Source organism: Anas platyrhynchos, chromosome 9 (assembly GCF_047663525.1).
Source record: "Anas platyrhynchos isolate ZD024472 breed Pekin duck chromosome 9, IASCAAS_PekinDuck_T2T, whole genome shotgun sequence".
Lineage (NCBI taxonomy): Eukaryota > Metazoa > Chordata > Aves > Anseriformes > Anatidae > Anas > Anas platyrhynchos.
The window spans coordinates 28,131,199-28,146,071 of NC_092595.1; the positions used below are offsets into that span (position 1 = coordinate 28,131,199).

General features: G+C 37.9%; 1 pseudogene; it reads right to left on the minus strand.

Moving 5' to 3' along the window:
* The window catches only part of LOC139998629 (kinesin-like protein KIF27), a 40,382-nt pseudogene that overhangs the window by 2,066 nt on the left and 23,443 nt on the right, over positions 1-14,873 (minus strand).

Below are 14,873 nucleotides of genomic sequence, written 5' to 3' on the forward strand. Positions count from 1 at the left end.
GGTTTCTGTGCTTTTTGCTTGCTTGCTTGCTTGCTTGTTTTCCAGGCTGAATTGGATTAGCTGGACAAGTTGGCAGCTGCCTACAGACAAATACCTTATCAGGAGTCTAAACTACGGGATTGCTCTAACTGAGAACAATGAATTGGACTTGACGTTCTTAGGAAGTCTTTCCAGCTACGCTTTCTACCACTACAGAAATGCACCTGATTCTTTCACAAAGCTTACGCGTGCTGACTGCAAATAGTCCTCATCATTCTCCATTGCCTTCCTCATCTCCATTCTCTTTTGGCCCGTGAAGCTTTTCCGAGCAGAGATGAAGAGCAGCTCTAATACGCAGTCTGGGATTCTGCAAAGGAAAAGAAGAATCCTCCTGAAAACTCTTTGCAACCTCACCCACCATCCCCAAAGCAAAGAAGAGCAAAAGAACACCGCTTGATCACAGCAAGCATCAACTCGAGCATAGGTCTCCTGCAAGTGTAGCGGGGTTCAACAGCTGCCGAACAAGCTTAAGGAGCACACCCAGAATCAAGTCCATCAAACCGTGTCTTCAAACAGGTGCTTGAAAGAGTTAGGTTTTCTTAGGCGTGAGGAATGAAAAAGAAAGCAAGAACTGACAACTTACCAGCACACAGTTTCCCTCGAGCTTGCTTGGCTTCATTCCGCACCTGAGGCTGGGCTCCCAAGCAGGATTGAGCAGCATTGTGCAGAAATGCCAAAGCCTCCCCAGCTGTGCTGGATCTTCAGCCCGAAGGGCTTTGGCTCTGTTGCCTCCTCAGCAACATGGGCAATTGCCCAGGCAAGCCGGAGTCCAGCAGCTTGACTCAGGAAGCACAGCCCCCCCTTGCCACCGCTTGCCACTCACACCAGGAGCCCCCGCGGTGGTGGCAGCCGTTGCGCGGCGCTTGGTGCAGTGCGGTGCGTTGCGGGCAGAGGGCTGCGGGCTCCTTCTCCTCGGGGGCGGCTCTGCCATGGGGCGTCCGCCACGGGGCTGCTGAGGCGGCGGGGGGCTCCATGGGGGAGCGGAGGGCGACGTGCGCTGGGGCTGGGATGGGCCTGGGGCTGGGGCACCGCGCCGCCGCCGCCATGCCAAGCAGCACTCCTGGCATCTGTGCTGCAGAGCCAGCCAGTGTGATGCCTTGGCGTTTGTGACTTCACAGAATCACAGAATGTCTACGTTGGAAGAGACCTCAAGACCATCGAGTGCCAAACAAAGGCAACTCTGCATTTCCTTCTTAAACACCCGGTTTCTTCAGAAAAACAAAACAAAACAAAACAAAACAAAACAAAAACAAAACAAAAAACACAGAACTTCATCCCTCACACGGGATTCCCGAAGTGAGCCTGCAGGGGCTGCCAAAGGCAGCAGCTCCTCAAGCACTGCTCCCACATGGCTCCCTACCACGGGCTCCATCCATCCCCCAGGAGCAAACTTGGTCAAACTAAGCCCCTTTGGAGATATTGGATGGCAGGCCTTACCAAATGCCGGACAAAGGAGAAGATCTAACCCATTTCGGAAACCAATATTTGCAACAACATCTTACAGTTTGGTGCAAGCAACTAGAACAAATCAATGTTTTAGGCACTAGACCTTTTATTTGCCTCCCAAGGGGAAGGATGCACTTTAATCAATATTAGTTGCTGTATGTGTGTAAATGAGGCAGGAGGAATTGAGACTGAGCACGAAAACATTTGGGGAAAGACTACGGTAATAAGGTGATTAGTCTAAGGTGATTACATAAGGTAATTCAAGATGACACCTCCTGGGGTTTTCGAGAATTATGCAACAAAATCACCTTTTTGGTTACCCAACTTTTCTTGGCTTAAGCAATCGTTTAGAGGAATCCTGATCTTCTTTTTAAGAGTAGTAGTCTTGACTTGTGTAGTGGTACAATGTGCATTTTGGTGCTGTATGAAGGACTAGATTATGATACCTGGAAGTGTAACTGAAACAAGCACCAAGTCAAAACTGGTAAGAATTTAATGAAAACTTTTAATCAAGAAGGATTGTAATAAGCCAAAGAATTTGCTTAGGCTCAAGAAAAGGGGGGACTTGAGACAGGGAACAAGATAAAGACTGGTGATTCCTAGGTCTGAGCTAGCACCATTGTATGTTAAGGACCCGAAAGACAAGGAAGTAAAAGACTGTGTCTTTTACTTTCCGCTGGCTCTTTGCTTGTAATACAAGCTTCACCATTCTAACTTGCAATTTAGGCAATCTTAAAACAACTGAACCATGACAGTAAAATATGAAATTCTTCGTATTTTCAAAAGTAGTCTGCAATTTCAGTAGCAGAACACACAAAACATAGTCTTTGAATGTGACTTTAATGTACACAGGGATTTTTGTTATTTTTAAAGCTCATCACTTTTTTATTGCATTGTATTATGCCCCAAAATATATTCAGAGGAAAGATAACTAAAGGTAATTATACAAAAATACTGAGCGCTTCTTACAAACGTTACAAACATATGGATTTGAAAAAGTTAGAAATTCACAGGGACATTCATCCTTCTACATTTCGCTACAGTTTGGCTGCGATGGATGTTTCCTCACAGCAAAACATGTCCTGGACTACATGCTTCTTTGTGTATTAGACACAGAATAATCTTCCCCATGCTCATTTACAGTCCAACCTGTGCAATATTCATGTTCACACCGTCACAGCATACTTTCGAGTAATGAACCTCTAGGCTTATTATCCTGCCTGGAGAGCTAAACCTCAATTCACTCTGGTAGCAACAGATGCATATGTGACCAGCATCTACGTGTTACAAAGACATGGCACTACCTCAAGTGTGACGAAATAGAACCATCAGTTAAGAGGAAGAATGAGTCACACTGAGCCTTAAGACGAAACACGGGGCCAAGAAGGCTGCACTGTGCGTGTGAAGTGGTGGTGGTGGCAGTGTGAGGTGTAAGACAACCAAGATAATGACAATGATTAAACCATTTTTGCTTCTACACTAGAACTACTTCATTTTAAGTTTGAGTTGTGGTTAGTAGGACCTGGAACAATCAAAAAAACTTTTCATAGTTGTTTGTTGGTCCTTTTTTTTTTTTTTTTTTTTTTTTGGTCAAAGCATAGATCACATTAGGAAGCTTATCTTCTTACTACAAATATCTAGGTCTTTTAACCTTAATAAAGAATGATTTTAGTTAACTGGAAGTATGGACCTCCTCATTGACAATCTTCCAAGAAATAACTTCTATGAAATCAAGTGCTGGCAGCAAAATCAAGTTGATTGTTTAAAATACTGGCATCTAAAAGCATAGCATATTACACATTTGTTAATTATAATGCCATTCAGAGTCTTTCAGATCATAAAATACCGTTTTCTCAACCACAACAGTGTGAGACTGTAGCTTCTGAAATTATGCTCGAATCCACAGAAAACCAAACACGAATTTAGAACAGTGTTATACCACTGCCTCTATTACAAACTGATGTTGTCTCTCCTTTGCAAGTGTGGGGAGATGTAGTACCTTCCTGGATAAGAGTTAGTTCAGTAAAAATATGAGTTTTATGTCTATCTGATATACTTCTGTCTGTTTGCTACCCCTCAAATGATCTACTGACAAACACAAAAGCATTTTAAGATCATGTACTTACATTTAGTAGGTGCCATTAGTTGATGGGGTGACTCTCCAAAAAAGCCCTTCAATTTCTTCTTCAGCTCTCTGCTGGTTTTCTCTAGAATAAAAGAAGTCTTTTTCCAGTTGCTGGACTTTTACTTCATACTCTTTCAAGGTTTCTGCAATACCTTCACCATCTTGTTCTAGGGCAAGTAAAACTAGTATGAGAATCAAATCTTCACTTCACTTCTCTGTGCCAAAATCAAGATGCCCAGCTAGAGAATGTCCTGTATTTTGCTGACACTCTGCTTTCATGGTGTACATTTAAACTAGTATGACAGAGGAGCAAAAAGCCCATGCCAACCCCAATTCTCCATTTTAATAGGAGCATTTAGAGGATAAAGATCAAGGGGATTGCTATCTTTCACCTTTCCAATGTCAACAAATTGAATATAAAAATGTGACAATTCTGACCGTTTTTTAAAAATGGTCAGCTTTTTTCTTTTATACAAGCACCTTGTGTCTGTTCATCAGCTTCCTACACGACATCAGAATTAGTAACAGCCAAAATGTTATCTTTCTACCTCATATCTTCTTTTTTCTTTCATATGAAACACAGTATTTCTCAACAGTGACTAAAGATAATATCTGCTGTACAATTCCCCTTGGAAAACAAACAAGCACCCTTGAAATGATGCAGTATCAACTGTAGTTTTTTCTCATGTTCTCTGTGTTGTAGCATCAGCTGCCTGTCACACTGCAACTTGATGTGCTCAAGTGCAGATTCCAATTCACGTTTTATATTTTCCTGGTCTATGACCTTCATCTCCTGTTCTTCAGTCTGCAGTTGTAATTTACGTTCAGACTCTCGCAGGCCAACAATCTAAGACAATCTAATACACTTCTATCAAACCATTTCAACAAATGCTTTTACAGTTCTGCTTAATAGATGAATGGATACAAAAGCAATTGTCTGTATAAGCTGTAAGCTTATACTGGAAACAGATTTGCCTGCTGACACGAGTTCACACTTCAGAATTGAGCTCTGTAGATTTTGATCACATGGACTAGTGGATTTTTTAATGCCCTGTGCAGAACTTAAACTGATACAAGAGTTTTTTTCCTGTTTCTGGAAAACTGCCAATTTGTGTACCACAGACAACTTGTTCACAAAATCACCCAAGGTTCACCCATGGGCAAAGAGAGACACCAAGTCCTAATGCATTTCTTTTTTATGTTTCCAGGTGTCATTACGATTCTTCAGTATATGGTGGTAAGCGCTTGTTTGCAGAAAGATTTTATAATGGATTTGGAAAAAAGAAATACTATCCTGAGGTTAATAAAGACTGCAGGTGGGAAGAATTTCGATACGACACCACTGTTTAAATATGTTGCTACTTGAGAAGTTAGCAGCATAAAGCAGTGGAAAGGAGCAAGGAAATTTCCAGAGTTGCAACACCTTTTAAGCTAATGACACCAAAACAAGATACAAACAAGTAATAGAAAAGCATCCTTTTTTATGTTGATGTCAAGATGCAAAATATCCAAATTAACAACAGATGTGAGTAACCTAAGCAGGCTTTCAAGGAAAGTGGATTAAATTGACTTTACTTCTTGACACTATTTCATTTAACTATTTAGTGCAATAACAGGTAATAGGATAAAATATTGATCATTAGCCAAAGCAAACCTTGTTAAAGTATTTGAAGAGGATAGCTCTGAGCTCATCAGCAGACAAGGAAACTAGTTTTCCTATTGCATTATCCTCACTCTGTGAAAGGATCTGTGAAGAGGATCTAAGCAAGTACTGGCGACTCTGAATACTTTCATTCTTGTAATTAATAGCAGCCTCCAGGGCTTCAATTCCTTCTTCCAGCTGCAAAAGGACATGTTCTTCCTACACAGAAACACAGGAGTGAGATTGTAAAAAAAGTACAAAACAAACCTTTGTGTGCATAAGACATTAACTTCATTCTCAAAGGTGAATCTAAATTGAAGAGCAAGACTAACTAGTAGTAGTACAGAGAATGGAATGGGAAAAATAAGAGGAAGAGTACAAATCTAGAACCTGCTTGGAGCAAGCAGGAAATGTCTTGATATCCCTTCCACAGACCAGAGTTCAAACAAATGGTTCATCACCACAAAAGCCTACATTCTATTCTTCCTCCATTTTCCCCTCCCCACAATTTGATGACTTCTATTACTTTTTCAGTTGAACTAGTTTTCTAATTAGCGATTAATGAACCAATCAGATCTGTAAGCAGTTTGGTGACCATTATCTGTGCAGGAAGGTGGCAGAAATTCATGCCCTGAAGTATTGCAGAAGATTCTGTGGAGTGAAGCAAATAGGATTCTTTCTGGCATGCTATCAGCTCAGTAATAGGCCCCAACTGCTGCTTCTCAAGACCTAAAACAAATCTGTGTATTTTACATCAATTTATTCAATCTTCAACTTAATTATACTGATCAATTCAAGTGTGTAACATCCACAATATGGCTTATTTTCATTGTAACTATATGGAGGCCTTCAGGTGAGGTTTGGTCTTTCACAAAAGCCTATGAAAAAAAAAATCAAGGGACATCACTATTAGAGTACTTCACCTTGTTCTATGTCCTGATAGGAAAATAGCTGCCTAAGATAAATTGATGGACATCCTGTTTCATTATTTCTAATTATAGAATTGTTAGGCCAGCGACATTTGTCCGGACTCTAGCTAAAGTAAGTAAGTTCCTCTGAAAGTATATGTTGTTCACTGTTATGGAAGTAGTGCCATTATAGCAGTATTTTCATGTCGGCTGTTAACAAAAATACCCAACCTCAGTTCCTTGATTCTCTACTGTCTAATACTGGGAGACATTTTAGGTCATGATTGGAATACTTTATTATACAACATTGCCTAAAACTTTGATGTATCTCAGAGATAGTTACTTACTTCAGCTGACAACACTTTTCAGTTACCCTCTTTCAGTTTCTCATCCACACTATTTCTTCTTCTGAGTAGCTGATCCCTTTCCTTCTGAAGAACCTGAATTTTTTCCAGAATGTCTGTCTTATCTTCAGTAGTGCTGTCCTGAAGCTGCATACCTTTATCACACAATTCCTGGTCCAGCATACTTAAGCGAGTAGACAATTTCATACTATCTTTGTTTAAAGCCTTTAAAAAAAGAAAAAAAAGAGAGAGAGAGAGAGAAAGAAATAAGAGGAAGAATGAAAGAAACCGTAAATATAAAACTCCTTCCCCATAAACATGTACATGAGACTGTCGCATCCTAAAGTGGAAGACCTGTCTACTTCTTGTAAAGGGATGCCATTTAGGCTAAGTAGACAGCTACCATAAAATTTACTATTTAATCAAAAGATGAAAGAAAACAAAGAAAAGCAATGTGCAGTTTTCTACATATCTTACATGAGTTAGTCATTACGGTGACAATGACATTTCAATTTCTGTTTCTCAGTAGCCAAAGTAAATAATACAGAATGTTTCTCTGCCATGTTCTCTACTTTGCAGGCATTGAGCAATTTTTTAGATATCGTTATTTAATGTGCTGCAATAACAGAACTTTGGAAGTCAGATTTTGTTTTGTTGTTAGAATTTCGGGGATATCATGTAAATAAAGGTTATTACATTCTATTATTCATGTTTAAAATGTTCATTTGATCAAGCCACACAATAATGTAATGGCAGCGCTAGAGATACAAGTCGCATGGCTTAAACCTCTTCTGTTATCCGGCTGCCCTCCTCCCATAGTCTTTTCAGGCAGCTCTACAATTGTGTTAAATTTCTTTCTTTCTTTCTTTTTTTTTTTTCTTAAATCACCTGGCTAGATCTCAGTTTCTTGATTTCTAGGAGGCTCTTCTCTTGCAATAATGCTTCTTTTTTAGCTACAATGGCTTCTCTTTTCTTTAAATCTTCTTCTAGTTCCGCTAACTGTTGGTGCTGTTGAAGAATTCTTTCCATTTCTTCATCCAGCCATTTCTTTTGCTCTTCTAACTTCTACAATTTAAACAGAGATCCAGAGAGCATTAACGAGGACTATTTGGGTCAGAATTTTATGACTATGTTTTTCCTCTTTTAGAGTAACTGATAAAACGTGAGAAATCAACATTTCAATTCTTAACATTAAGTGATCAACAGAATCCTGATTCAGGATAATACAGAAATAGGACTGACTTAAGGAGAGGCTCAGCAATGTTATATTACTACATCTTATGCAAACAATTTTATCAGATGCTTTTAAGGAAATGTATTATTTTCCTAAAAACAGTTATAGAAATAGATGTCATATATAGAATGACAACAACTAAGTTTGAAAGGTACCACAAGAAATCAGCTAGCCCATCCTCATTGCACGATTCTTGCCCAAGACCAAGATTTGTGGAAAAACACATCGTGATGAGAAACTGCGATGCTGAAAGAAAGAAAAAATGGGAGTTCTGATCCTGCTAGCAGAGTCTATTATAAGTCTCTTCTGAAGCAATGGTTTATCAGTGGGCATATTGCTGGTATGGCTAAGAAGTTGCTTTTATTTCGTTTTTTAAATTGATTTTCACCTCTAAAGACTTTGGTTAACTCATGAAACTCTCATGTTCCAATGTCTAGTTCTGAAATCATGCAGGTAGCACTGTTGCACAGGAAACCTACTATTCTAACACTGTCATGAACAACCAAAACCATAGCCGTCTGTCATATTTGTCAGATGGGAAAAGAAATAAACAAACAAACCGTGCAACATTTATAACAGAGCTCATCAGAATCACCTTCAAGCCTACCAGACAACCAAACTCGTTGAATTTCCAGCTATCTGAATTACTACCTTTGACAAGTCATAGAAAAAACAAAGACATTACAGCCCTCTCCTTTCGTTCATTCAAAACCAGTTAAAGAGCTTCTTGACTTGTCTCAGTTTTTGCTACAAAAAAAAAAAAAAAAAAAAAAAAAATTTTAAAAAAAAACAGGGGAGGGACATAATAACATTCAAAAAAATAGCTGAAGAGAAAGGAAGAATGAAGATTTCTGTGAAAATACTTATACACAATTTCTTCAGTGTCAAGTAAGCAATTACTTAAAAGGACAAAATCTGGTAGTATAGTACATTGCCTTTGGGAAAACAAAGGTCAAACTGGTTGATCTTATTCTTTGTCATAAGGAAACAGAAAGAATCCTACTTTAATTTGTAGCTGGTCCCGCTGAAGCTCTGCTTCTAGTTGCTTCTTTTTTTTCACTCTCCTCACGCAGTCTTTTCTCTAGCAGGGTCTGCTGATGCTTCATCTGAGCCACGTTCTGTTCAAGTTCTATTGCTCGTTTTTCACTTTGGTTAGATAGAGAAGCCAGATTCTTAGTGTCTTGCTTCTTCTTCTGTAAGGCCTGAATGTTCATGGAAAATTTCAGCTTAACAACAGGAAAACTTAAAACTAAAACCCGACTCAGGTTAATTCTCTATTTCACTGAGTTAGGACAGTGAGCAAGACTTGCTACATTTTGCCACAACAATCACACATTATCTCTAAGGTCTCTGAGCCTTCGTAAAATCATCAAAGACAGAACTATCTAACTACTTAGTTGTTAAATAGTAGTGGGTATAACTGTGTGAAGGTTCTCATTGGCTACTTCAATCCAACTAGCTTCAATTGTGTGAAGCTGGTGAGAGTTTCACAAGCAGAGTGTACGGATTTCAAAGGTGATGCTGAGACAGGAATTTGCAAATCCTAATGGTCATATTGGAAATACCTGCACTTTCAGCTTAGCTGCATCCATCTTCTTTCGGAACTCTCTTTGCAGCTTGGCTTTCTCAGCTCCTTATTCTCCAGCTCCTGAAGCTGCTTTTGAGTTTCGGCCAGTTCCATTTTGGCCTGCTCGGATTCTTGCTCCGGTTTAGTTATCTTCAAAGAATATTGCCTGCTTACACACTCTGCATCCTTACCTTAAAGACATCATATCCAAATAGTTTTAAAACAGCAAGCTAATAATTTGCAATGTATCACTTAAACCTGTAATTGAATCGTTACTTACTTCATCCTGATTAAACCAAAAATTTCTGAGACATTTTCCAAACCTAAACAAACAGCTCCCTTATAACACTGAAATATAGATGAACAAAGGAATCTTAAATCTGAACTCTTCATAAATCATCTGATGTCACCAAAAAAAGTAACACCTGAGTGCCACATCAAGTGAAAATTTTCTGCCTACTGCAGTCCTTGACAAAATAGCTTGCCTGTATTATTATGTTTTTTGTTGTTTGTTTGTATGTTTGTTTGTTTGTTCCCCAGAAGAATATGCTACATATTTCTCAGCTTTCAACTTGGTAATCAGCAAAAAACTCTCGATTGTGTTTCTACTGATTTGCCCTGTTCGGGCAATCTGATTTGCTCTGTTTGGGATTCCGTAAGTACTGTTACTGGGGGCGCACAATGTTTCTCAATGCCAAAAGACTGCCTCAGGAGAATATGTACACACTAGAAGAGTGTGATTGAAACAGGTAAGCACAGATCTTTAGGGTCATCACAATGATAAGTTTCTGGCAAGCATATATATATCAGGACAGGTGTGTAATGATATAGGCTAACAGGGACACTGACCTTTTCCCTCATCCACTTCTGACTCCTGCTTCTCTACTGCTATGATGGCAATGCAAGCATTCCCAGCACAGTGTCGTATCTTCTCTCCTATCCCAGACACTGGGTGACAAACACATGTCCATGAAGAGATCAGTTGCACTAAGCATACATGAAAAATTACACTATAGGTGGACAAACACAATAAGCTACAAAACACAAAAAAATATTTAACAAACAAATCTGCAGATCACAGCTGAGTAGGACACAATAAAAATTTGCAGCCTTCAATGCACTCATAGCAAGTAATTCATAGAAGTTAGGAAACTGTAAGTTACCAGAAGTATTCCCACAGAAGAAAATTACCCAAAAACTAAGATATGCAGGTCTTCAGAAGTTTTGTGTCTTTTTTCTTGCTTATTTCTGAATGTCTTCATTTCAATTTTTCAGTCACTTACCTGTTCTTACTAATTCCTTAATAAGTTCTTCTTTCATTTTGATGTTAAGTGCAAGTTCTCCCATTTTTTGCTTGGCCTCAGTGAGTCTCAACTCTGAATTCTTTAACTTCTGCATGTTAAAAACATGACTTTTCTGGAGGCAGTTGATTTCTTCACCTTGAAAGAAAACAAAACAATGTGGAGACCAAAAAAAAAAGGAATAAAAAAGGAATAAAAGGAATACACTCTTTAGCCAAAAGACAGTGATCTGAAATATAGTATGTATAGAATTCTTACAAATGAAGCGAAAGAGCCAAAAAGAGAGAGTATTACAAAGAGTCTTTTCCCTGCCGTCTAAATATGGAAATGACAGCATGCATTAGCATTTCAAGAATGCTAATGAATGCTAATCTGAGAGAGAAAAAACATATTTAATTTAAGCATTTTCAGTGCATCTCTGATGAAATAATAGCATGTTTCCTTTTCTTGAACTAGTACTAGATTTGTAGGTCAAGTGCTTTCTCGCTAGTAAGTAGTACTCAAACATTAAGGTCACTGATGTCAATTTCAGAAAAGGGAAAAGGAAAATAATTAAAAAATAAATTTATGTTGAGCTATAATGAAAAAAGTATTTGTAGCAAATAAAGACATTTTGATGAGAAAAATAATTACATGTGATAAAGACATTATTGCATATTCTAGTATTATATCTAACACAATTTACTCTCATGACTTCCATTTTACCTGTGGCTGTATCAGTCTGTGGCACAGATTTGTCACATAAGCTGGACTTGTCAACTTGACATTTCATGTCACTTTGCTCAAAGGGAAAGCACAGAGAAGCCTGTTTTCGTGTCCATTTTTTCTTTATTGAATGCCTAAGAAAGAATGGAAAACATGATACATTCTAAACACAAAGGGATTTTTTTTTCTTTTAACTTTATATAAAGTACATGATATTAAAGAGAAGAGTGCCAAACTGAGAAAGCTTACATAAGCATTTGCACCTTCTTCTTCCCATGCTTGATCTTGTTGGATGATGTCCCCAAAACAAAGATCATGCAATCTTTATCGCATCAAAAAAATGTGGTTTTTAAACTAGTTTCATAATATGCCTAGTTGGTCCTGCAAATTTATTTTAAGTAGTATCACAAATGGCCTCACATTACAGTAGGATTAGGCAGTAATATTATATTTGCTATATATTTATCTGTAACAAAAGTTAAAGAAAAAATTACCTAAATGAGAAAAAAAAAATAAATTACTTTTGACTGTCTGTATTTTCTTTCTCTTCATCACTCTGATAGAGAGGTGGCAGTGAAGGACTTCATCTTGATCTTCTATGTAGCTCAGTATCATCTGGCTACGAGCACGGAATCCTGCCATCATCCGAGCCAGGGAAAAAGCAGGGGGACTGGTATACACCTGCCAAAAAGCACCAAAAAAACACTTGGAATAGTTCAGTAATTCTTCATTGATATTCCAATAGTATTTCAGTTTAAAAGTCTATCACTACCTGACCTTGTATGCAGAATTGCAGGTGTTTAAATAATATTTCTGAGTACCTGTGTACCAGAAGGTTTTGCAAGAGAAGGTTCTGCTTAGAACACTTGTCCCAAGTGCAAAAGAAGGTACTGTTACCAACTTATTACCCAAAATGTTCAGTTTATCAGTACAGAATAATCATTCATTTTGGGAATGCTTCCTATCTGAACTGTTAAACATTGCACAAAAAGATCACTAAAGACTACAGCTTTATGACTGTGATAAATTCTGTGTTTTAAGTCAATTTGTATGGGGCTTTGAGCAACCTGATCTAGTGAAAGGTGTCTCTGTCCATGGCAGAGTTGGACTAGATGATTTTTAAAGGTCCCTTCAAACTCCAGCCATTCTGGGATTCAAAATGTAAGCCCATAGATTTTGGACAACTGGGACATAGCGTGTGTTGCAAGACATTCAAAAGTACTTTTTCAGTCTTCAATGCTAAAATGCTTCAAAGCTAAACAGCAGCTGACAAGAGGTCACCATAATTTGTCACGCCCAATAGAATTATTGAACAATAACTGTTAAAAAAAATATAATGCTTAGGTAGACCTTACCTTTCGTGTCTCTGTCCCTGAAGATGGGTAAAGCGAGTGTAGCAGACTCTTTGTGAGTGGGACACTGTATGGCCTTCTTGCAGATGCCGTAACAGCAGGCCCATCTCCACAAGCACTTGAGAAGTCCCAAGTTTTCACAACCATAAACTTCTCTAATTTTTCTTTTAGCTGATCAATAAAGATTTGCTGTTCCACCATTTTTTCATTCTCATATGAAAAAAACAAAAACAAAAACGGTTGCTGATCATCAGATTTGCATCATACCTTTCTAAATTCATTATAAAGGTCAGTCTTCTTGTATATCATTCACTAACTCTAAATTCTTCTGCAGTGCACAGGCAAATTCTGCAACAAACTGAAAATTCTCTGGCATGACAGGTAGAATCTTACCTCTCCCCAAACTCCAATCATTTTTTTGAGACATTTTTGTCTCTAAAGGACCTGTCCTATATAAATTATGTCAGCTAGATTTAGACATCTAGTGAGAAGTAGATGACATATTTATCAGCCCTTGCTTGCCTTATTTGTGTGTTCATGGATAAATAAAACGGTAATTCAAGAAAAATGTTCAAATGAAGCACATGGTCTGAGTTTAAAGAATGAAATGTACATACATGTAGGCTTCCTCTTCCTCTTGGAGTGGTCCAACTTGAAAGATTATTTTTATTAATTAACATTCATAAAATTGGACGTGACCCCAGGATCCCCTGTATCAACCGTTACTTTCTTTTCTACCCAGCCTCAAATTTGTCGGTAATGCTAGTTTGAAGAACTTACTTGCCTTTCCTACAGCAATCTCTGTGCATTGTTCAAAATTACATATCTTCACTGAACTGATTTATCCATAAGGCCAAGACCATACAATTTTCAGTCTTCTCTGTTCCTTTCAGAATACATCGAAAATCTTGCCTACCAACAGGAAATTTGAATAACAGCTAGAGATAGTTAACTAAAGTATGCATTCTCCTACTTTGAATCATATATTTTTTATTTATTCTTTTTTTCTCATCTTCTTAGACTGCAAGTCCTTTCCCCATACATAGACAATGCCCCACAAATTGACATTTTGTTGGAATACAATACATAATATTTCTGTGTCATAGCAAAAAGAATATATATGTCAATACCATACATTTTATGATTGTGGAAGTAGTAATGGGCAACTCCACCTTGCAACTTTTTTTTTTTTTTAATCCCTATAAGACTCTGTCCCTTATGCCCTTGTACATACAACCCCATAGTGCATAACCTGTTACATAAATACATGGGTACAAACATTTACATGCTACTTTTACAGTTCTTATTCTGTCATGTATCATTGAAACGACACTTTCCTGTGCATACAACTTTAAGCCATTTGACACAAGCATTTGATTTAATTATTATACTGATTTTTCTGTTTTTATGTAAAAGTGAGAGCTGCGATCTTTTGCCTACAGTACAACTGTTTCTGTTCATAACATCTGCCTCGTATCCTCCATAGGATACAATTATAAGCATAATCGTATATAAGCATCTATGTGTATTAGAAGCATGGATTATTTCAGTCTAATAAGCTGACAATATGCAGTATGGGTTAAAAAAGGAAAACACACAAAAAAAGCCTATCCAGAGATGACAGAACAGAAAAAAAGTTACAGAGGGAAGGAAAAGATGGTGACCAGTGTACTTACCTTTCATTCATTGACTCTCCCCAAGCCATCAGCAAAGAAGAGGAAAAAGGAGGAAAAGGAGGAAAAGGAGAATAAGGAGAATAAGGAGAATAAGGAAAAAAAGGAGAAAAAGGAGAAGAGTACTAACTAGCCATGTTTATGCTGTTCCCTTTAAAAAAGGTCAGATCTATCATCCTATAAAGTCAGATCTATCAACTATCCTATATATGGTCTCCTGGATCTTGAAATGCTATTCACTTACTACCCATTACAATTTCATTAGCATATACAAGATCTAGAGAGGGAAGGAGGCAAGCAGTGTTTCCACTGTGTCACTCAGCTTCTTGTAATAGTAAACTCTCAGAATACTAGGATGAAATTCTGTCTTAAAAAGTCAAAAGGCAACAATACTTTACTCTCACACTGAATAAAGATATAACAAAGCATGTTTCTACACAGCCTTTCAATTAAAGCATTCTGTAGGAACTTGATGGTCTTTTTGAGATTCTAAACAAGCTTTTAAAGCCTTTCAAGTCCTAAATCATGAATCGTCCT